General features: G+C 38.7%; 1 protein-coding gene across 1 annotated transcript in view; it reads right to left on the bottom strand.

Moving 5' to 3' along the window:
- Nucleotides 1–23715, bottom strand: part of CBLB (Cbl proto-oncogene B, E3 ubiquitin protein ligase) — a gene marked incomplete at its 3' end in the record, with an annotated part of 107533 nt that overhangs the window by 39623 nt on the left and 44195 nt on the right. The window lies entirely within an intron of this gene.

Raw genomic sequence — 23715 nt, forward strand, 5'->3', positions numbered from 1 at the left:
GGTGGGGAGAGGAGAGAGAAGTGAAGCAATCTTTATGAGAGTTTCCTTCTGGAGATTCCTTAGATGATCCATGCAGTAAAAAAAGGGGTATTTTCCCACCTGATATATTAAATAGAGATCACTCAGGAGACTGAGCAGTCTCTGATGAAAAATTTTTATTCTTATGTATTTTAATGAAGTATTTTAATGAGTTGGAAGTGTCCTGTGTCAAACCCATTCACTTTTCACAATCGCAGGTACTACTTAATAGTACCTAAATTTAATGAAAAATATAAAATGTTTAACAATCATGTAATTTATAACTGCTTACGGATAGTATTTTAAATAAATTCAAACTTATGAATAAGACCCTAGCCACATGAAAAGATTAAGATCAATTTTTACACATGCATACCAAATAGCTTTCAGAATGCTCAATATCTCAAACAGACAGTTGAAAAGATTTCCTGGGGTCTTCCTAAAAGAACACTCAATTTAGAACTGAAGCAGTAATTATTTCAACTAAATTTGTGAACAATTTATAATAGAGATTCCTGTGGAAGCTGTGTTGCAGATTTTACTATAGGTTTTGTTACCAGGAAAAGTATGATAAAGATAGTTAATTTGAAAACATAAGTAATTTAAAATAAACAAATAAACAAACCAAGCCCTGATGATTACACTCTCCATCTCCTCAAAATTCAGAATGGTTGTAGGGCTAATTCTTTCAGAGTCCTTTAATTCCTCCAGTATAATCAGATGTCTATAATTATGATGGCCAGCTGTTCCTTATTTGCTGGATTTGTTCCTTGCTATCCCCCTTCCTATTTCCTTTGTACTTTAATTACACACACGTGTTCTTTATTATTTCACTCCTCAGAACTCAAGCCTGATGCAGAGAGCAGGCAACAGCTTTTTTAACGTGGCTTCCTCAGCCTGCCCTAGACCCAAGATTAAACAAGAAGCTTTCTGTGCTCAGCACAGATGGGAACGTGATTCGGTGCAAGTTTGAACAGAGCCCTCCCTTGCCTCCTACACTATAGATCTGTCTGCCTTAGCAGTGTACCGTGCTGCAGGGGTTCTTTTCAGGTACAAAGTTACTCAGTGAGCTTGTTGGATTCATGAGGCTTGAGCTCCATAGCAGCGAACCGAGGGATGGAGTCATGTACAGGTGCCATTTGGGGCACTTCCTTGCCCAGAGGGGAGCGTGTGTGTGCCCATACACACGCATCCATGCACATGCATTGCCTGTTAGGTATAGCTGCGCCGTACGTGACCAGAACCAACAACTGGGAGGAACTGGACAGAAAATGCACGGTATAGACATGCATCCGAATGGTTGTATCTAAATCATAAAGCCTGTTCCTCCCCTCTTTGAGCAGCACCAGTCACTAAGTGCATCAATACACTTGTTTTGTTATGCAAGTTGATTAAAACAAAGAAAACAATTTTTTTTTATTTGTATAAACAAGAAAACACGTTTTAATATCAAACTAAGATACCTTCTTATCTGACTGCAAAGCTGAAGCTTGAAACCAACTAGAACCTTATCTGTGCCTGAACATATACGCACAGCAGAAAATGGCAAATTCTTGATGATTTATACATGGTAGCTGTGTTTCCTCTTTAATTTTGATTCTTGCTGTACCAGATGATTGCCTCAAGTCCTTCTGTGGTATCAAATAATCATGATAAATCACCTCTTAACTTTTCACTTGCATATTTTTTTCTTTAGAATTGTAAAGCACACATTGCACCATTTTTACACGGATATGCTTATGTGATACCAGATCTCACTAACTTATTGAGACAGACATACAAAGCTCAATGATTTCAGAAACGTTTTTCAGGAATTATACAAGGTGCAGAGATGATGCTATCAGGGTGGGTGAGTAATTCTCCCTCCCCATGCATTTCACTCTTCTGACAGTGTCTACCCATTTTAGCACATGTACTTTTGCTGTCTTGAGGAGGGCTTTCTCAGGGCATATCATAAGCACATACTCCACTTTACCCACTTGGCAGTCTGTGCGGCTCCATTTTCTAAGTTGACTCCTTTTTCTCCCCCCCATATAAAGATGGAGCACTGTCAAAAATTTTCCATCTTGTTTTCCATTCATAAGTGTAAGACAAGGTATTCAGTCCTAGTTATTTGAAAAACAACAACTAAAACCATCAGCTTCAGCATTTTGGTGAATAAACCTAATGGAAGCCAAAGAACTGGTCAATCTGAGCCACTTATTTTTAGGTCTCATTCCCACCACGAGGCTGTAAAGAAACCAATCTTTATCAACTCAGTCTGCATCTCTGACCGTAACAACAGGGTTTTCTTCTCCTGGTCACTCTGTTGTAGTGGCAGAGGGACAATTGTACTGGCAGTCTGGTGGCACAGAAGAGCTGAGCAGATGCATGCTCTGGAGAGACTCTTTGACTCATGAGATTCTAGCAGGGGAAAGAGAGCTTGAGGGATCATATTGGAGCTACACTTCAAAAAAACGCTTTCCAAATTACTGAGAAACAATGGGTTTAATGCCCCAGCAGCCAGCCTTCTGGGTTTAAAATTATTACATACTTTCACTGGCAACCTGGAGCAGGTTAGAGGTGGGATTTCTTTTCTCAACTGTGTTACGCCTGGTACAGAGTACAAACATGTCCTTCATTTCTTTAGAGAGAATGCGTTTCATGCTGATGAGAAAAACCTTATCTTTCAGAAATCAAAATCAAACAACACTGCTGCTTTATACCAAGTGCAACTGATATGATCATTCTCCACAATATAATAGCTACTGTGGTAAGATTTAAGAATATTTTAATGCTAAATGATGCTATATCAACTCCATTTTATATAATGCATAGTGTAGGTCTCTTCCAGATTATTTGCAACATACTCAACACCTGTTACTTGATGTTTTTCCTACGATTCATGCTTAGCTTTTGCTAACTTTTTTTTGCCAACTCAAACTGATGCCACACAGTTCAAACCCCTTGTAGAACTTGATTTCTGAAAGTCTTTCAGTCATACTCTATTATACGTTGCCAGACATGCTTGTACATGACAGATCTACTGAAGAACCAACAAGATTTGAACCAATCCCAAAACACCTAAGATCTAAAAATTAAAAACTGAATTTTCATTTAGCATAAACTTGTAAAGGTCTACTGAATCAGTAAACATCTTTTGGTTAGTCAGAAGGAAGATGCATTTTCTTGATTTCAAAATTAAAATACAGACAGTAAAGCCTGAAAATAAGAATTGTGTGTTTGTTGACTTTTCAGTAAATGACTATAGTCTGAATCAATTTTCTCTTCTCCCCACCCAGAAGGGGTGTCAGTCTAGAGAATACTGCAAAGATTTAATTATTGAAGGGCTTTCCAAACACCCAGTCATATGCAATTTGAAAACAGGGCTTTATAATGGAAATATTACAACATCCCAGCCACAACCAGAGCAGCGGCAGCTAGTAGTAGAAGGTCTGAAGCAGTCCTACCCTCCTGTATCTGTTACACAGGAAAGCAAAGCACAATCGGCATGCAATAGCACAGATAAGTTTTGGCTGTGTCAACTTTGCAGTCACTGTATGAAAGCTAATTTTACTTTTTGGAAAGTCTAGCAAACAGAACTGGAGAGGGAATTAGGCAGTGTCACTTCTGCCCCTGGCCTGACTGATGCGGTGGGAGGAACACCTGCGTCCCACATTTACTGCCTGCCCATGAACGCAGTAAAACACTCAGGGAGCTCCAAACTTGGAAAGTTCCGAATAAATACGCTTGGCAGAATCAGCTTATACATAAATGTACAAAGCAAAGCATACATCTGTGCCCCGATCCTTCATAATTACTGGATTTCACAGACGATAACCAAGACAAAGTCATTTTAGCAATATGTACTTGTATCTTGTGCAACAACTTGAAAATATAAAAACTTGCTTACATACTGTACGCATATATCATTTCTACTTTCGTCCTTGTATATTACTATCTCCCACAAAAAACAATTATTTCTATTTTACAACTATATTTCTAAAAAAAAAAAAGTGTAGAAAAGAAGTCAGACTGCATATCTTTGCAGTTACGTCATTCAAAAAATTAGGTTACCACTGGGCTTCCTTCTTCATTGCATCTAGTAAGTGTTTAATCTTTCTACATCCACACAGATACACTTTGTAAAACAACAACCTGCTGTAATAAACAATACATCAACTTTACAAGCTCATAATATATAACTCAATCCCCTGGCACAGAAAAACAGTCTTTAGAGCTAGAAGAAAATCTGTTTGGCAGCTAAGAATATTTTCCAGATAGATCTGACACAAAAGTATACCAATCTATTACTCAGTAACATATAATTCCTCTACAATTTTTATTTAGAATAATTGTACAAAGACAGCTCTGTTAGCTGGTTAAACTGCAAATCATAACTGCTTATGAACCAAGATAAAAGAAAGTTTGAAACGCCTTCATAAGGTGACTTGTTTATTTTAACTTTTAAAAATCCACACCCCTGAATATTAAAGCTTAAAGATTCAAAACATATGTACAGAGCTCCTTTCACATAATTAGTTATATTCAAAACAGATTTCAGATCCATACACTTGAGTTGCAGTAAAACACAGAGATCCTACAAAATACATGTTACTAATTTGAAGGGACACAATAGAGCCTTGTGATTCAGCTACAAAAGAGGGAAGCAGAGACCCAAGTTCCGAGCTCTTCCACTCCGCTCTCCACGAGTTCAGCATTTTTTGTGCTCCAGGCTTCTGTTTGGTGAAAAAAGCCCTCTCCAAATTACTTCCCATTTGTATTTTGCCACCATGAGAAAAATCATAGCTGCCCATAAAGCCCCTTCACAGATTATACTTCTGCCATTAAGCATCAACAAGTGACACAGAGAGGAATGCACTAAGTTCAGGATAAATCATGGAAAAAAATAATATGTGAATTTCTGAAGATCTCCAGAAGGCACAGGAACATGACTAAAAATTATATATGCTGCTGGCAGCTCCCTCTTGATAATCTAGTGTAATCCTGACTCATTTAGCCTCCTTCCTCTTCCAGAACTTCCCCTTTCACAGACAGTAAACATACAAAGAAAAAAACCAAAAAACAACACAAAAAAACCCCAACACTACTGTTTTAGAAAACTACAGATGTAGAATACAGTCAGATAGTCTTGACAATGGAGCTCTCCTTAACGCTTCAGAGGAAGTAAAGGAAACCAAAGGTTCCTGTCAACTTGCCCGCAGAGAAAAAAAAAACAACTGTCTACCATCATATTTGGCAATCAGCTCAACTCTGGATCTACACAGTAATTACTTTAAAAAGCTATATAAGGACAGGGTATTGTTCAGGGACCAAAGTATATGGGCCTATTCTCGGGATGAAATCTTTCTGGGACTAAGAATAAGCATGATCTCCGTTTCCTACTTGTACCGCTGACTCATGGAAGGAACACAAAATACTTAATTTTGCTGTGCATTAGTAGTCCTCATCTGTAAGCTCAGAAAATAATTACTGCCTTAAACATGGCAAGATTCGGCCAATAACTAAATTGATCATATGCTGAACATGAAAAACAAGTACAAAATGGTAAGAAAGTAGCTGGGGGCAACTACTACTTTTCCTCCAATCCTGGAGGAGTTGAGCTTATTGTGAGTAGGAAAGCAGGACCCTTCCTTGAATGTCTCTCCATCAGCCTCTTCCTGACAGAAACAAGGAGTATGGTGCAAGTCTACTGCAGCTCTGCCATTCACGATGGATACCAAAAGGAAAAAAACAGCAGACTTTGGGTAAGATTTGGGAAGGATGTTTGGGAAAACACAGAAAGTTGATCACAATGTCACCTTGAAATTTCCTCCATCTTTTCCTTTGCTTAAAAATCATTTTACGTTGATACACCAACTTCCACCAGCTGTCTGGTTCCTTTCGTTCTCATATTTTAAAGACCAGAAGAGTAGCAAAGTGGATGAAGCTAATGCTTGAAGAATTCAAAATTTCATTCCATCTTTCACAACTGCTTATCAGCTGTTGCTTCTATAGTAGGTGTCTGCTGCCCCATTATGCAAAAATAAATGAACATAATATACAATAGCTTAGTAAATAAAATGGAACATAAATACAAAGGAAGGAAGACAGCCAGGGTTTCTCCAAATCTAAGACTCTCTACAAACTGATGAGTTTGTCTACTCACTACTCTCTCTGATCTTTCATTTATGAACTGGCATGCCATTGTGCCTACCAACATCTCTCTGCAAAGTTCCATCCAAGGATTATATTTCGTTTTTGCTAAACAAAGACTCCATACAGCAAGAATTGTGAATAGCTCTTGTCAGCTGGGCTTTACAGCCCACGTTTTGAAAATTTCTCTACTTCCAGTTCTGTCCAAAGGACAGTTATCCAGCACAGATGAATGTCTGAAGGTACTCCTGAAGTAATTTAATCTCTTTTCTCACTAGTATTCAGGTATATGAGGTATAACAAATACATCCATGAAACGAAAACACAGAGTGTTAGCAGGAATTAAAGTAACAAAGGAAATACAGTCTGTATAAAGCAGAATGCAAGTTGTCAAAAGTGAAAAAAGGTGTGTTGATAAGCTAAAGATCTAATAATTTTTCCCATAAATAGTTATTATTTCTATTTACTTATGCAAAAGGACAGAGGTAACCAAACAAAAAAATCTCTAGAGAATGCTACTCACGGAAAGAAATCTGAATAAAACTGATCTGAGCATTTACCAGTATAAACACATTGTAAAGGATAGTCAGTCCTATGACATTTAAGTAGCAACATAAACTAAGAGCTAACAGATTTATTGATTGTACTTCCTAAACTTTCAATTGAGCTACTGTATCATACAAAACACGTGGTTTAACATACTTAATCTGATATGTATAGATAAAAAAATAGAGCTGGACACTGGTTTGTTTAGTTTTATTTGCCAATTTTTAAGTGAGTTACTTTTGCACTACAGTTCCACTCACCAGTATCAACATGTTATTTAGTGCTGTTCTGCTTCCACCATCCTCCTCCTGTGTGTGTCTTTGCCTACCAAGATCCAATGTTATTACCTGAACACTGACTTAAGTGTAAAGCCAAGCATCTGCATCTACAAATGAAACTGAAGTCGTCACAGAAATCTTCAGGAACAAGAGTAAATCTCATTTTTTAAAAATCGAAGCAATTGAATAGGTAAATATGTAAAACTTTTTAAAAAACATGAGTACATTAGTATGAAACAAGGAAGAAGCAATTAGCATGCTTTCACCATCTTCCAAAGCTTTCCTCAAGTGGGAGGAATATTCAGAAGAACACTTGGCCAAAATAGGCAGTCTGTTAAAGGCAGAGGTGCGGTCACTCTAATTTTTTAGTACACGATTAGGACAGTAAACATCTTGAATTTCATTGCAACATGAGGTCACTACTATAATTCATACTACCCGTGTACTAGAAGTATAACTGATAGCATCAACAGGTGTTAATATTTCCCCAAGTAATCATCACCCTCATAATTCTTCTGAGGATTACTTGGTTTGTAGATTATCCACGCCATGGATAAACCACATCCGTGCAGGTCAAGCAAAGTTGCCTGCAAAAAGGGACACTTCTGTATGTGGAGCCATTCGTGTGCCTCTGGAAGGGATCCAAGGCTGAATTTGGCACAAATCCTGCCACAGCCAAAGGCCAAGGATGCCACAAGGTGGTACTGACGTGACTAAATGCTTTACCTGCCTGACAGCAATCTAGCACGAGCACAGGAAAGCGGTTTAGTTCTGCGTTGTGCTTCATCTACTTTGCTGTCACACAGCACCAGGAAACTCTGCGGTTCCGAGGTGCTAAGGTCAGCAACCCACGTGTGCCATACAGCACCTTGAGTACATCTCTTGCTATCCACATCTGCCTGGTATCTGAGCAGCAAACAATTCAGTTTCACTTTTTCGGGTTGCAGTGTGCTACTTTCTTACACAGAAACAGTCCAGAACGTGTACTGCAGGCTTGTTCTTTTGGGGATTTTTTATTCAGACTCTATTACCTCACCTTAAAACATGCTGTTATTATGTTTTCTAAGTGAAATAAACTGAAAAGAGACTCCATAGAAATGAGCATGCTCAGCGACAGGCTATATAAAGTACTTAATTTTAAATTCAAAACCTATTGAAATCTGCAAGAGTGTCATTTCTTGTGTAGACAAATCTTTCTGATTATTTAACATCTAAACTAAAATTTTTCAGGCTTACTGCCCTCACCACACCCAGTGACACTGGAAAAAATCTGCAACCCAATCCAGCCATTTCTGAAAGCAGGACTGGCAATACTTTTTGCTGACATTGAAAAGTTTTGGCAAACTCATATGCATACATATCTTTTTTCATATGTATCTTCTCGAGTACCTAAATCCAATTTTCATATTTAACAGGACATGGTTATTGGATAATATGTGCCTCCGAGTACTCTTCTGAAAATTTACATAAAATTGGCCAAATGATGAAACTGAGGGAAATCTTATCCAAGAGTGCCCAAAACAAAATTCAAAATTTTCAGCTCCTGTGGTTCACTAAACTACATTTGAAACATTTGCCGATGACAACTCAGTCTGAGCTATGCAGCTGTACAGCACAACTCTAATTCTTAAGTAGTGGGTTTTCAACACCAGAGAGGATAGGGTAAGAAAATTCTCCATTTCTCTCAGTGAAGCCCAAAACAAATTCAGAAAGGAAGACAAGCTGTTTGATCCAAAGGCAAAGACAGAAGCTAGAGAAGGGAGATGGAAGGAAATAGATGGCAACACTGAACTCAAGTGAAACTTGAATTAAAAGGTATGATAATGCAGAGCAGCATAGGAAAGATGATGAGAAAAAGCCAGCGCTTTTAGAGAAGAATCTGAACAGCATGAAAAAAACCAAAAACTCTAAGGAGATGCATTAAAGATCAGGAACAAACGTACATATTTTATGGTTGCTTGCTAAGTGAACATCCCTGTGCATTCAGACCTACCCAGGCAACAGTTCCATAGAATAGGAAAATTTCACACTGTATTTAGAGACTATCACAATGTGCAAATACAAAGGGGACCAACCATGGTCACACATATAAACTTATTTCTGGCAATTCTTTCAAGATCTTACCTTTTCAGTTTTAAAATATTATCATTTCATTTTTTTTAATGAGTTGTAAGAAGTGTAATAGTATTTTTACCAGTCAGATCTTCTGATACAGATAAGCGATCTGAACAGAAGTTTTAAAATAACTTAGCATTCACTTTCATGCATTGGGAGTGTAGAGAAGTATCAAAACTGCTGTATTTTTTTACATTATTTTAAAAGCTGCCATAACCCGCAGAGATGCTTATTACCTGCTGTGTCACACATGATTTCCCCTGAGGGCAAGTCAACAAGATTGCAAGTCAACAAGCTGTTCCAACATTCCTAAGAGACTGGCCAAAAGGGAATTTTCCTGGCTGGACTGCTTCTGAGACTTGGTCAAGAGACAACGCTGAACTGCACATTCTGCACTAGAACTCAACTTCTTCTAAAGTCCTTGGATTTTACCTTTTGAGGTTCTTGTACATCATTACTTCTATGTATTTGTTCTGTGGCAGTGGTAGAAGCCTCTCATCAAAAGCAGAGTTCATTGTTTTACAAAGACTAACCCTCTTCATCCCACACGTCTTCCTGTTAAAAGTATCATCATGAGTAGATAAAATCTCCAACTCTACATCTTCACAAACATATTTTTTCAGACCTTCAAATATGTCAAAATAAGAATTTTTACCCTAAGCCCTGAAATAACATTCCGTGTAGGCAGTCACTCTCATTAAAGGCATTCTAAGGGTTGTTCTTCACATGGTCTAAAATACATGATATTTACCAAAATGAAAGTCCAAGTGAGAGCTAAATAACCAAAATACAATAATCGGCCTTCAAACCACATCTCAAGTAATTCCTAGAGCTAAAGTTATTGAATTCCTACCAAACATATAACAAAAATTCCCATTTCCTCAGATGCACTTTAACCAAATCCACCTGAAATCATTCACTGAAAATTATTTAAATGTTACTTAGCGCCAAGATGCAGCTTGTTTGAAACATTCAGTTAACAAAAATCTCCGTGCCACATAGGTAGGCGGCATCACACAAATGCATAAGGCACAGAAAAACACAAAATAAGATATATGAAGTACTGAAACTGTATGTGGGTCTTGGAATCATCACTGTGTTTATATGCTGAGAGAATGCAAAGCAACTTTCATTCGACAAAGAAAGTTACTATCTCTGGCCAAAAGCAGTAAACAATACAAATCCACCCTATTCACTTCCATACATACCCTGAAGCAATCAGCCTCCTGCCCTCTCATGCAGCAGGAGCACCTCTAAACAATTTACAACCAGATACATTGCTGCCTGGTTGTGTTAGGAACTTTACCTGTACAGAATAGCAAGGAAAGAAAAATCGAATACTTGATACCTGTCGTGGTTCCAGCACAGTTCCAAACTGTTATTCGACATAGCTTCATGATGCCATACCTACTTACGGCCCAGTAGGATCAGGTCAGTAGGTATCTAACAAGACAATGAGGAACAATCTGGTACCAACTGAGAATACAGTACAGACCTTTGGAAAAGTCTAATAGATTTCCTCTTTATAACATGGTGTGTGATTTCATACTAACTAGAAAAAATAGGATTGGCTGAAATATTTTCCTCAGTAATTTGGATTGAGTAAAAGCAGGCACTAAAAAATGCATGGATATAGCTGGACAGACGGCAGTATTTTTTCCCGAGAACTGAGGCAGAATCTTTACCTTCGGAAGTACTGACGTCAAATTTCAGAAGAGCAGCTGTCTGTACAAATCAAAATAAAGCATTTTGCTTCTTCACTCCTCATCTCCCATGAGAAGCAAAGGACAAGGACAAAATGAACAAGATTGAAAAGTTATTTGTGAAAAACTATTTTCTTTTTTGGTCGAAAATAGAGTAATTGATGAAGAAATTTATACCTTGACCTGCTTACTAGATTTTTTTCCCCCCATTCAACATTAATATTCATACTCAACATAAATTTCAACATTAATGGGGACTGACAGTAACAAGAACATTAAATGAAGCTGACGGGAAGCAAGCTCAAAAACACCCCTGATCCACAGAAATCGCTGCCCAAGGATATCGGGGAGGCAAGTTTAAATAGGCTTGAGTGGAGACTGGAAAACCACCAGGAAGAGCAGCTTCACTGCAGGTTACTACAGTAAAAGCTCAACAGGATCAGGAAATCCCTGAGCTAAATATGGCCAAAGGTTGGGAGAGTACTATGGTAACGTACTATATTATGCACGTTTGCCTCGTTTATTCTTCCTTAGCTATCTGCTAACACTCACCACGGAAAACAAGAATGACCATACTGATTCACATTAAGCGTCTGTCTTAAGAACTTAAGACATGGTACTTAAGAACATGGCACCCTATGTTCATAAGTTCACTTACTTCACTCCTCATACAATTTGATTGCACAAAACTTTTAAAACCTTACAACTTGTAAATTAATTTTGGATGCCTTGGCAAACGGAAGCGTCCTACAACTTGACGATCATTCTTTTTCGCCCCCATAATTAGGATTGAAAAGTTGAAGTTATCCGAAACGCAGACTGTACCACGAGTGTGGTCGTGTGTCCCACTGGGAAGGTGGCCTCGCAAAGTCTGGCAGCAGGAAAGGGCAGGTGACGGTGCAACACTGCATTAGGCAAAGATCCAGAGAAGGACCAGGGTCGTTCAGGAGCAAAGCGCTGTGCTGTGCTTTAAAATGATAGATGCAACAAGAACCTAGAATGGTACTTGCCGACACTGGAGAAGTGAGTAGTGCTAAGAGAGCAGACGGCAAAGTCAAATCGCAGATGTCTTCCAAGATAATCAACTTGAACAGTGAGAGCCAAGTAAGATAGTGTTCCTAAAATTAGATCAAGAGGCTCATAGAGGGCAAGAGTCCAAAGAGGATGAGAAAAGGTTACTATACCACAGCTGGAGTGGAAACATCAAAATTCTGAGTGGCAATGTGGAAATCTGTATGTTTTACTCACTGCTATATCTTATCACATGCAAGCTATTAAAACAATACACATGAATACAATCACCACTGGAAATAAAATAGACTAAAATTCCTTCCAGTAAAAATAATATTTTTTTTAAGGCATGAAGATTCTAAGAGTCACACCCAATTTTTATTCCCCTGAGATTAAACACTTGCGCAGTTTTGCCTAGCAATGCAGTTTACTTTGCTACTTGAAAAAGTAAACACTTTCTGTGATTATGGATTCCTGGAACGATGAACCAGCCTCTGAAAACAAATTGCTTTGAAACAGGAACGTAAAACTAAAGGCAATAGTATTCTTCTATCAAACACCAAAGCATTCCCGCTCTTGCTACCAAAGCAAGTAAGAACAGAGAAAACAGCAGACACATTCACATCTTAGGTTGAAACAAAACAAACAAACATCTCTAGATATTAAGAAATCCAGATGCAAGTTTCTAACCACTCTTTTTTCGTGAATCATCTTAAAATCACTGCAGTACATATTCTGGCAAATTCTTGCCACCTGAAAATACTTATATGAAGATTACTTGAAATTGTATACACTACCTTTAGTGTGGTTTAGTTTGTGGATCCAACATTTCAATTTCTCTAATTACTTGAATGCTGCAGCTAAATTTAAAAACGCATATATTCTAAAGAACCACCGGGCTAAAATATTCACAGCCAAAAACATATTCCCACTTCTGGTTTTCAGATAGTCATCTTGGGACAGGAAAGGAGCATTAATTCCCAAAGTGTACCATGTATTTAATTGCTCTTTTATACTGTGAATAATAGGAGGACTGTTTAGATCTGAAGTGAAGGGAAACAGAATTAAAAACCATAAAAGTGCATTCCTTCCAACTCTGGGAAGCTCAGAGCAGCAGCTATCATGGCAGATGGCCTGCTGAGGTTTGGCACAGTTCAAAATACCCATGACAGAGCACTCCACTTGGTGTGGCATATTGGGTGTTGGAAACCACTTTCACTCATACTGGCAGTTTTCATCCTACGTATGTGACATCTGACACAAATACTGTTGCTGTTGTAACTCATATCTGAGTTACTATAACAAATATTTGTGATCAATAGCTATCGTTTGAGCTCATAGTCAAACAAATTACAAAGCCTCTATCTGCTAAAGAGACTGGAAAAAAAAAATTACTATTACAGCTGTCTATAACAGTTACATACTTAAAGAAGCTTGTGCAGCCAACTTTAACAACATTTCGCACTGTATGAGCAAAAAGACAGTGATTTGGAGAGTTTTTGTGCCCGAAGTCCTTGCACAGCCTGCCCTGTCCCTGGCCGGCTTCCCAGAAAAAAGCACCAGAAGTCCCACAGTACTTCTTCGCTCCTCCTATTCCCTAATGGCTGAAAGTAAATTTTTCATCTGGCTCCCAGAGAAGAGAGAGGAAAAAAGGTGACAGACAGACAGGAAAGGGGGAAACAAGGGAGGCAAAGGCCAAATAGTTTTCCTGGGGCTTCTTGCTTCCCACCCACCAAGCCACATTCCACAGCTCCGTAAGGGAGAGCCCCGTCTTTAGCAGGGAAGATAAAACAGTACCTGACATAGGGCATTCTCTTACAAAATGCTCATCCATGGAAAAGACTGAAGCAAAACACGAAACACCCAGTGCGTTACACTCACACACTCTCATACCAGTCTAAATCCCACCAGGTCACATTAAACATTTGGGAAGGGGAAGAACTGTACTTCATGTTAATACCCTGAACATACAAAATTCCCAATACTTGTCCAAAGAGTATGAGGATTAAAAGGCCTGGCTGGTATGTCATAGTGACTCATTGCTTAAGTCCCGAATACTCAAAGATTAGCCAGTCAGAAGAAACTTTTATTTTGCCATGAGTGATGTTAGTTAAAAGGTGAAGAGATCTAGAGAAGATATTGCAAGAAAAATGGCAGAAGAAGGAATTGAGAAGGACATTAAAAATATTTTTTTAAAAAGGCGGGGAGAAAAGGGGGATAATACAAAACCCTTTAAAAGCTGAAAAATGAGAGAAGGATAAAAAGGCAGAAATTAAAAGTGGAAAAATATACATTTCTGATTCTTCCTTCAGAACTTTATAGTTCACATTTCCTCCAAGTTTAGTCACCTTAATTGCACAAATGATTCACAACAGGCTCACTTGCTAGTAACAGAAGACACATGACTAACAAGACAGAGTAAGTTTTGATGTCAATAGCTAAGATAGATCTCAGTATATCTGAAAAAATTATTTCAGTCAAAGTGTGTAAGTATGTGAACAATAATTCTCAGTTTCATTTTCCCATTTCTTGGTCTTTCTACAGTTTGGCTGCAAGGAGTCTAGTAATAACAGCAACAATGCACCAACACTGAGCAGCTCATCAACATCTCACACTAGCTGTACATAACTCTCTTGGAGAATATGAAAGCTATTTATTTCCAAAAGCAAGTACATGTTAGGAACAATGTAAATAATTCTGAACTGAGACTGTGCTAAGGAGCAGTTTCAATTTGCAATATTTACTCAAAGAATCACAACTGTGGAAATAAGAAAGTGTTTTCAAAGTATTTAATTCTAAACAGTCTACTCCGGCTTCACTTAAATGTTTTTAATAGCACGTTTAAGCAAAACGCCACTGAGACAACATAGCTCCTTTTGGAAGAAGGAGCAATGCTAAATAAATCATAGCTAATCTAAACTCTCAGCTCGCTCAATGGTGATTTTCAGTGGAGATGAAGCAACAGGAATGTGTTCGAGACAGGGACCGCTTTTCCTGCAGAAGAAAGTTGAGTCTCCAACTACAAAGTTTCATCAGCCAAAACAGAGAACGGTAACACTGCAGAGGGCCTCTCTGGGACAGGCATGACCCTCAGAGCAGGTGCTGGGAGGTCACCGGCATCTGCTGCAGGCTGGGGACTTGCCTATGTCATCTGAGGTTCTAGCTTTCCACACTTGCACCTGTGCAAATTAAGCACTAACAAGTGTAAAACATCACCAATTCCAACTTTGTACAGCTGCAAGTAAGTGCACAGGTGCAGCTTCCCTGTGACTCCGGGCCAACATGTTTAACACCATGACCACATACCACCATTTCTTCCTCATGCAGTCCACGCCAACCCTCCACAATGGGTATTTAAATACTTCCAATGGTTATTTTTATCATCAAGGCTGGGGGGGAGAGGGAGCTGGAGGGGGAGATGCTGGAAGCATTCACTAAAGACATCCATCCCATTTGTACACGGGAAACTTAAGGCTACTTTCAAGCTGTACTAAAGTCATTTTACAGTCAATTCATAGAGCTCAATGGATTCTGCTGTAAACAAGGCTTGGCTGAAAACAAAGTTCATCCCACTGTAAATGCGGTGCTATATTCAGATGGCCTAAATTCCACCTTGCTATCTGCTTATTTTTGAAAACTCATGAAGCAAGGTCCATTGAGAACCTGTGCCAAAAAAAACCAACAACAAAACCAAACCAAACAATCACCACAACCCAAAAGAAAACCCAACAAAAAAAAGAAAAAGCAGTATATAATCCCTTCTAAATTCCTTTGATCTAGAATTCTGCTTTTCCCCAAGTATTAGGAATTCATTGAAAAAGACTGACTTCATTTAAAAAATTAAGACAATTATAGACATTTATGTCTTGTTTCAAGAATTACCAGAGTACCTTTTTTTACAATAGTCTTGTTAGACACTTTACCGCTTCTGATTAATAGCTCACAAACCTAAAGAACTGCAAGTATTTTCACTTATGAAAAAAAAGAAATTTTCCCCTGCTTTCTCTCCAACTTTCGCTGTTAAAACAAAACCAACTTAATGATTTTTCCTCAAAAATTGAAGATTTGCAAAAGCTTCAGGTCAAATATTTATAAAGAAATCACTGGGAAGGGATTTTTATAAAAATTTATGGAACGTGACTTATTGACACCATATACTCCATCTCCCTCTGCATTAACCAAGACAATCTTTTCAACCTACAAATTCAGGAAAATCCTGAAATAATGGAAAGGCACAGAAGATAAATCACTGTACGACTTGCTGTAATGACAACTTACAAATATCAATATATGTCACTGAAGTAATAGTCAAAATGCAATCAGTCAACACTTACCAGTCTGCAAGGACTTATTCCTAGATCCAGAACTCAAAAGGACACTTACTATTTTAATGGGAGCCACAAGAGCTGTGAGTCTGACAGGTTAAGTGTTAAGGGACAAAGACTTCATCTTCAACACTAAAAGAGCGTGCCGTGTATCCATGAGTTAATTTGCATTAATTATTCTATTATGAATTCCTAGTCCAAACAGAGATCTCTGATCTTACTGAGGTGAATTATAAGTTAACCTCAGGTGAGTGTTATCATGTTGATTTTGTCTAATGAAGAATTTCTTTGCAGGTACCATGCCTCTACCAGAGCATTATGGGAAGCAGCTACCTCAAATCAACTTTCCATCAGTTTCATTAGCACTCCCTACCACCTTTCTCAACAGCAAAGCCATATATGCAGTCAAACAAAAACCAGAAATGCTCTTCTCATGAATGGCTACAGCCTGCGGCACCCAGCACTATCTACTGAAATCCTGCCCCAATGTATCTCTTAGACAGCAGGGATTAAAAATAAAGATGTCACAAGAAGCATCACTCCACAGATTATTACCTGTCTTCTGACAACTAATAAATCCTTACCCTAATTACTAATCCTTAACCACTGACTTGTATAATGATTAGCTTCTGTTATAATCAACTGAAAGAGTAACACGGTCCCTCTAAAGATAGCGACAGGAAAGCCAAAACCGTGTAAGGTTTTGATTCTAGGTGGATGTCTCCATACGGATGGCTTGCTCAGGTGTAATACTGCTACACACATGACAAAAGTCAACAGCAGAGATGCAGTGGATTCTTGCAAGCTTCTCCAGAAAGGGCAGCTAGAAAATGATTGGGGGAATCTAATCAGCCTCTCTGCTGTCCCTTCTGACCAAAAAATATTTCATTTCCTCAATTTAAGTATTCCTCATCTAATCCTTTGCTGTTCATACAGGTTTCCTGGGATTAGTTCTCTCTACATCTGAAAAAGTTTCAGCTGGTGGTGAGGGGTGAGAGGTGGCTTCCTGGAAGTCCCTCAGAACCAGCGTGTTTGCTGTGGGATGCCCTCGGCTCGGGGGCACTCACTGCCCCTTCTGCACCATCATTCGCCCTCTGGAGACTCTGCAGCTTGGTGAAAAAAGTATCTTCAACAGAGAACAAAAGACTGTGAGGTTCGTTATCCTTCATTACAGAGCAGGAGGTGATCCTTTTATTATCAAATTCATACAACTCATAATACCAAGAATATACGCAATATATGGTGGGATTTACCTGCAACCCATGTCATAAAAACAGCATGCTGTTTCTACGTGGTAAATTGTGTGGTAAATGTCACATTAGCACATTACATGAAAAAATAACATTTTCTTCTGTTTCTAACTTTATATGATCTTCCTAGCCTACCACACTCACCCCTGCCCTTCAGTATTTTCTTTAGATTACTTACATTCACTTCAACATTTATTCAGTTGAAGAGAAACATATTTTTCAGCTATGAGTAGGAATGAGGTAAGTATCAGCTATCTGTATAACCAATAAACTAGTTCTTTCCTGTATGTCTTTTAGTATCGGAGGGTATTGAGATACACACACACATATATATAGAGGGGGGTGGGGGTGTATGTATGTATACACACACACATATATACACACACATGCACATACATATATACATACATATATACATGCAATTGGCAGCTAGCTGAAGATGATGACAGTAGGCCACTTCCTCTCCAACCCTGTAAAAAAACCTGAACTGGACATGTGTCTGTTCAGACTCCAGGGCCCAAACATTTTCTCTGAGTGTTGTCCCCAGCCTCACATTTCCTTTTCATTTTCTCAGTTGGAATTAAGACTTCTTAGGTGCATGACATGTTACAAGCAGACACCAGTAATACACTTACATACCTTGCATCAGATTACACATTTTGCCCCCTTAGGAATGAAAAGCCTTCCCTTGGACTAACCATAAGTCATTCCCCAGCTCTGTGCTACCAAAGCACTGCAAAGAAGGATCAGGCAGCGGCTCCATCCCCACCACCGCCTACAAACAGGGTCACAGCCTGGGGAGTGCTCCATCCGAGGGGGGAACCACCAGCTCCACCTAAGCCCTAAAGTCACCACAAAGCCTTTGCTCCTTCTTTCACAAAAAGGCTATTATCATGTAAACAACTTAACTAAGGGGTTAATGAGCCTCTGCGCTGCAATATGTGTCAACGGGGTGACTGAATTTGTTTTAAACAGGCTGTTAAAATGAATAGTTTGAACAGTTGTTGCTATACCCTATAGCCAATACAAGGCCAATGTTTGCTTCCTCCATTTTAGGAAAAATTGAAGGTGACAAAGATATATCTTTAACAAGTATTCAACATCCCTGACCACACTGGCTATAGGTATTAGGAAACAAAGGAGGGCCAGGGCGTGAGCGGTCCCTACCTGCAGGGAGGAGGTGGGAGCATTTCCTGCTCCCTGCTCACCGGTGCCTTGGCATGACTCCGGCCCAGGCCAAGTACCCTTCTGCTCTCCAAAAAGCGGATCTGCACCCAGCGTGCAAAAAGCCAATTCCAGACGCTTACGAGAGATATTGTGTTTATTCAGGTCTGGGTGCTTGGTGGACCATTCCATAAATCAAGCACACCAACAGCAAGTTCCACTGTTCCTTTTATAAACAAAAATCAGTGATTGGTATTTTCCCATACTCGCCTACTAAGTACTGATTGGTTAGTAATTTACATACAATTATATATTCATTCAATAACTAGTCATGCTCAGGGCAAGGGTCTTCTCCTGAGCAAGGTTTGTCTTGACTTCTGGGTGTGATTTTCAGTGTTATAATGAAGGCAGTTCACTTCAGGACGCCTTAAAAACTAGTTTCATTGCCACGCTGGTTAAACAAATGGTCACTTTGCCAGGTTGTCAAGTAACTCATCCATGCTCAGAGGCTTAACACAATCAGTCCTGGATGTTGTCATAAACTTCTAGGATTTTACGTACCCTAACTCCCTTCATGAATCCTCTGTTGCTAATCAAAGTCATCTTGACCAAGACTCAAAGCAAGGTATGATACAAGCCTTGAAATTATCTAAGGCAGGTTCAAGGTCTCATTGGTGTATTAACTAGGGTTATCAATATCAGATGTATTAATTTGACAATACAATAAGGCAGAACACAGTCTTCTATACAGTTTGTTACTCTGATATCAGTTCTGCCATGCAACACCTAGGTAGCACACGGGTGACAGCCCCAGTGAAGAACTGTTCCCAGCAGGCCGTATGGATCAGGTCTCCCTGTCTTGAGAGAAAGGCATATTCTTCTAGACATACATGTCACACCACATCATTACCCCTGAGGATCACACAATAAGTGTTAGCCCGTTTTATTCATGACCATGAAAATGGCCATCAGTTATAGAACAGAAATGACATCTAGGGAGAATTGGTAACCAGGGATCTATTTCAGACACATACCTAAGGCTCACAGACAACAGTGAACCTCAGCAAATGTCTACGTGCCTGATCAGTTAAAAAAGAAGCCTAAAGATATCTGAGCTAACCTATGAAAAAAAGTTAGTGGTGATTCAACCCAAACTTCTATAATATGTGTTTCTGTTGAAAATATTTCAGTTGTGAATGCTAGCAACTGAAAGCAAGAAAAAAAAACAGTAAGGGAAGAACAGCTTGTGTTTTTAAATAGAAGGCAAGAAACAATTTGGCATGCACCTTTTCTAATAAAAATGTACCAGAAGTTTTACAGTGTAAAAACCTGAATATTCACTCTCAAAAGCACAAAGCCATTTCAGCATCTGCTGAAAACCCTGCATTATCTCAGAAAGTAACTATGACACAAATACACAGAACACAGAACTATAAATACAATTACATCTGCAGTTTTTATCTAAAGTAATCAGATGTTATGCATGAGAATATCAAAACCAGAAGGAAAACATCAGGTTTTGATAAAGGTTGAGATATTCTAGGATTTATATGGCATTAAATTTTGCTCTAAATCGAGACAGACCAGTTCCTAACCTAAAAAGGGAGAAATGTCAAACTTCATGAAGTCCACTTGAATTTCCAGCACTCCCATTGTTTTTACAGGAAAAGGGGTAATATGTAGTCAAATATAAAACCATGAGAGTTTGCAGGAAAGAATTTCTCCTTTGTCTATACTTACAAAGTCATATATTTTGTTTACAGTTGAAACTAATATTTTAAAAAAAGAACATAACCCAAATATTAAGGAACAATGCTACATACTCTAAGATTACCTGGAAGACAAAAGCAGCCTGATGAGGAATTTTTAGTTGTTTACTCTTCTATAGAAGATCCACTTTCTATTTTAAATTGTGGATTTTTTAAATGTACTTTGCTTAACTGAACTCTTTCACATCACTAACATCAGATTTTTGCTCAAATGAAACCACTAGGGAAAATCTGTTCTCTGAAAGTGACAAAACCAAAGAACTTCCCAAGAGTGACAGTTGTGTTGAATTTCCTTACTTGTGAACATCCTGTTCCAAATTTCCCTATTTTAAAAATCAACGGCAGCTTCCATATTGAAAATTAGTTACCCCAGTGAAGGTATCACAATTTCTATACAGTTCAATAGGGTCAGAATTTGAGCTGGTAGGAAACAACACACCCTTCATGAAAAGTAAGCATATAACTGCTAGATGGTTTTCCTGCATGGAAATCACAAATCTACCAGAAAAATGCATGAAAACTCTACATAACGATTCTTCCAGGTATGACTTATCAGGTGGTATTATTAAATTTTTCAAACAGAATGTTAAAGTCTACCTGCAGCTGTCTTTTTGCATATGCTGTACTGCAAATCATTTAACGTAATTATACTTTGAGGTGCAGTTTCACAATTCAGCTCCTCTGAAGTCCGAGCTGATGCTGAACGGGTTGCTTCCCAACGTTCCTCCTCACATGCCCCACTCCCTACCCTTGCATCTGCTGAGTCCCCTTCACCGGTGCTACACAGCTCATCGAGGGGATTCAGCACCGGTGGGGTATGGGGCACAGCAAGGATTAATTTCTCTAGCCAAATCATGACTTTTCTCCTCCTCCTCCTGCCCTAAACATCCAACAGAAGAATTTCAGGAGAGGTTAGGGAATGAGCTAATAGCTCAACCACAGATCTTACCAGGAATAAAGGTCTGGATTTGGGCATGGTTGGTTTGGGGTTTTTTTGTGTTGAGGGGTGGAGGTTGCTTTGGGATTTGTTTTTTTTTTTTTTAATGTAAGAATCAGAATATCAAATTAAGTTTTCCCTTTTATGCTTTTTTCAGCTAAAATATGAGCAAATTGTTTTCCCCTGCAATTTTACCACCAAGTTGCAAAATCCCTCAAAACAGAGGTATCTAATGGAAATTTTGACACACGCTTAGTTAGAGCCACTCTAGCCAGTGTTCGTTTGTGCAAGTTCTTTCCATTTAAAGGCCTTTTACTTTTTCATAGATGAGAGATTTTCCTGTAAAATTCTATATTTGAGATGGCTTTCTCCTCTCTATTTAAAATCACTGATGTGCTCTTGCCTTACAAAGGCTGTTGAAATGCAGACAGTTGGGTGGGTTTTTTTTCTTTTTTTTTGGGGGGGGAAATGTTGAATGCATTTTCTTACAGCTAAGTCAGATGTCTAGCACTTAATTGCTTTGCATCCAGTGCACGTGAAACACTGCCAAGTCAAAGTGGCAAGTGAAAATAGCAAGCAGAAACCACTTTGGACATATGTAAATAGCTACTTGAAGAAATGGAGAAGAAAGGCTTGCAAGGGCTAATCGGCCAGTTTAAAGCCATATCATGTATCTGGCTGTATAGAAACTTCTTAGGTGCCAAAAGCAGTAATGTGCTTTAAATGTTTCTAGAGATTTAGCAAGTCACAGAAAGCAAATCTCTTTCTGCTTATATTCTGATGAAAAAAAGATCTTGGTTATTTTCCTGTCTTCCCATTGACTCTTGCACCAACACTATAATATCTGCCTATAATTCACTTTCGTAACCAGCAAGTGTAGAGGAAACCTGTAGCTTCCCCCCCCGCCCCGTATCATTAAAATTGAAGCAAAGAATACTTAGCTGTCTTTCTGACTTTCATAAATCAAGACTGGAGTTCTTCTAACACTATATACATATTCTTGTGCATCTTAAGGTGGGTCTTCACACGCTGAGTAAGGAAGGCGTTAACACTCGTCTTACACAAATGACTGAGCACTTATGCAGCAAACAGGAAGCTTCCAGAGTTGACCTTCACTAAGCAGTGAATATGTTGAGAATGTTGGGGGTTTTAATTATTGGTTTAGCTTTTCATAAAGAGCAGAGTGGAGACAAAGTGACTAAGAACACTAATCAAACTGAAAATATGATGGTTACAAAATTCTGGATGGGATGCAATTCTTCAATTGGGTATAAAGTTTAACAATTAAAACAAACCAACCACAAAACAAATGGAAAACTGCTTGGAACCTTTATCTCACCACTGAAACAGAGGTACTGAAAATACACAGTCCCCACCCAAATATCATTTCCCACTTCCTGTCTGGAAACAAAACCAAACCAGCAAAGTCAAAAGGTTCAACGCTCCATCTCACCCCCCTCCCTTCGCTTACCATGAGCAAAAGTTTACAACTCTCTTTCTGATTTCTTCATCCCTGACCGGGAATGAAATCATCATCATCATCAGGAGCAGAATCATTTTGTCAAAGTGGTACGAGGTTGTCCTACACCACACAATACAGAAGGCAGTTTTACTCGGGTTTACTTTAACAAGCAGACATTTCACCTCTGGAGCTGGTAAACAATTCCCAATGCATTTTCAGTTTGCAATAGGAGATGGAATACCTACGGAAATATATATTTTGTAGGTCCTCATTCCTATAATAAAAACAAAGTAGTAAAGTACTACTGTATGTAATCTGTACAAGCAAGCCCATGAAGCTTTTAAGTCCAATCCAACCCAAAAAGATGTATCTCATTTAGCTGCTTTAAAAAAGAAGCATATCACTATTTGTAAATTATATGCTGCAAATGGAAATCACATTCTCTAGATAAAAATCAATTCGCATGATGCATACCATGTTCCCTAGTTACCTATACCATATTCATACTCAACAAACGAGAAGTCATACTATGAAGAGCTAGCTCTTTCCGTCAGTATCCTCTGTAGAATTCAGAAATGTGGCCCTGCCAGGTTCCTTATTTTATAAACAGGGAACTAAGCAAGAGGAAGTCAAAGCAAGTTTACCCAAAATGGTCCAAGAGGTTGACAAGAAACTAGATGGAGACTGAAACTCTGGGTTCCAGGACCTTTCTCTACCCATTAGAAAGCATCAGCTAGTTAAAAAAAAAAAAAAAAAAAAAAACAAAACAAAAAAAACACACAACAAAACTACATCTGCCTGGCTGCTTGAGCCAGACCACACCACTGGTATTTGCATTGCAATTTAAGAAAAGGTGATGTTCTGACACTTTCTGTACAAGCTTTTCCCCTATCTCCTAATCCACAACTTCATGTAAACTATTTTTGCTGCGGCAGAAATGAACGCTCAAGCATTTGCCAAAAACTGTTCAGTATATGAAATAACTACTCTTGGTCTGACACT

The sequence above is a fragment of the Cariama cristata genome, unplaced genomic scaffold (assembly GCF_000690535.1).
Source record: "Cariama cristata isolate BGI_N322 unplaced genomic scaffold, ASM69053v1 scaffold322, whole genome shotgun sequence".
Taxonomy (NCBI): domain Eukaryota; kingdom Metazoa; phylum Chordata; class Aves; order Cariamiformes; family Cariamidae; genus Cariama; species Cariama cristata.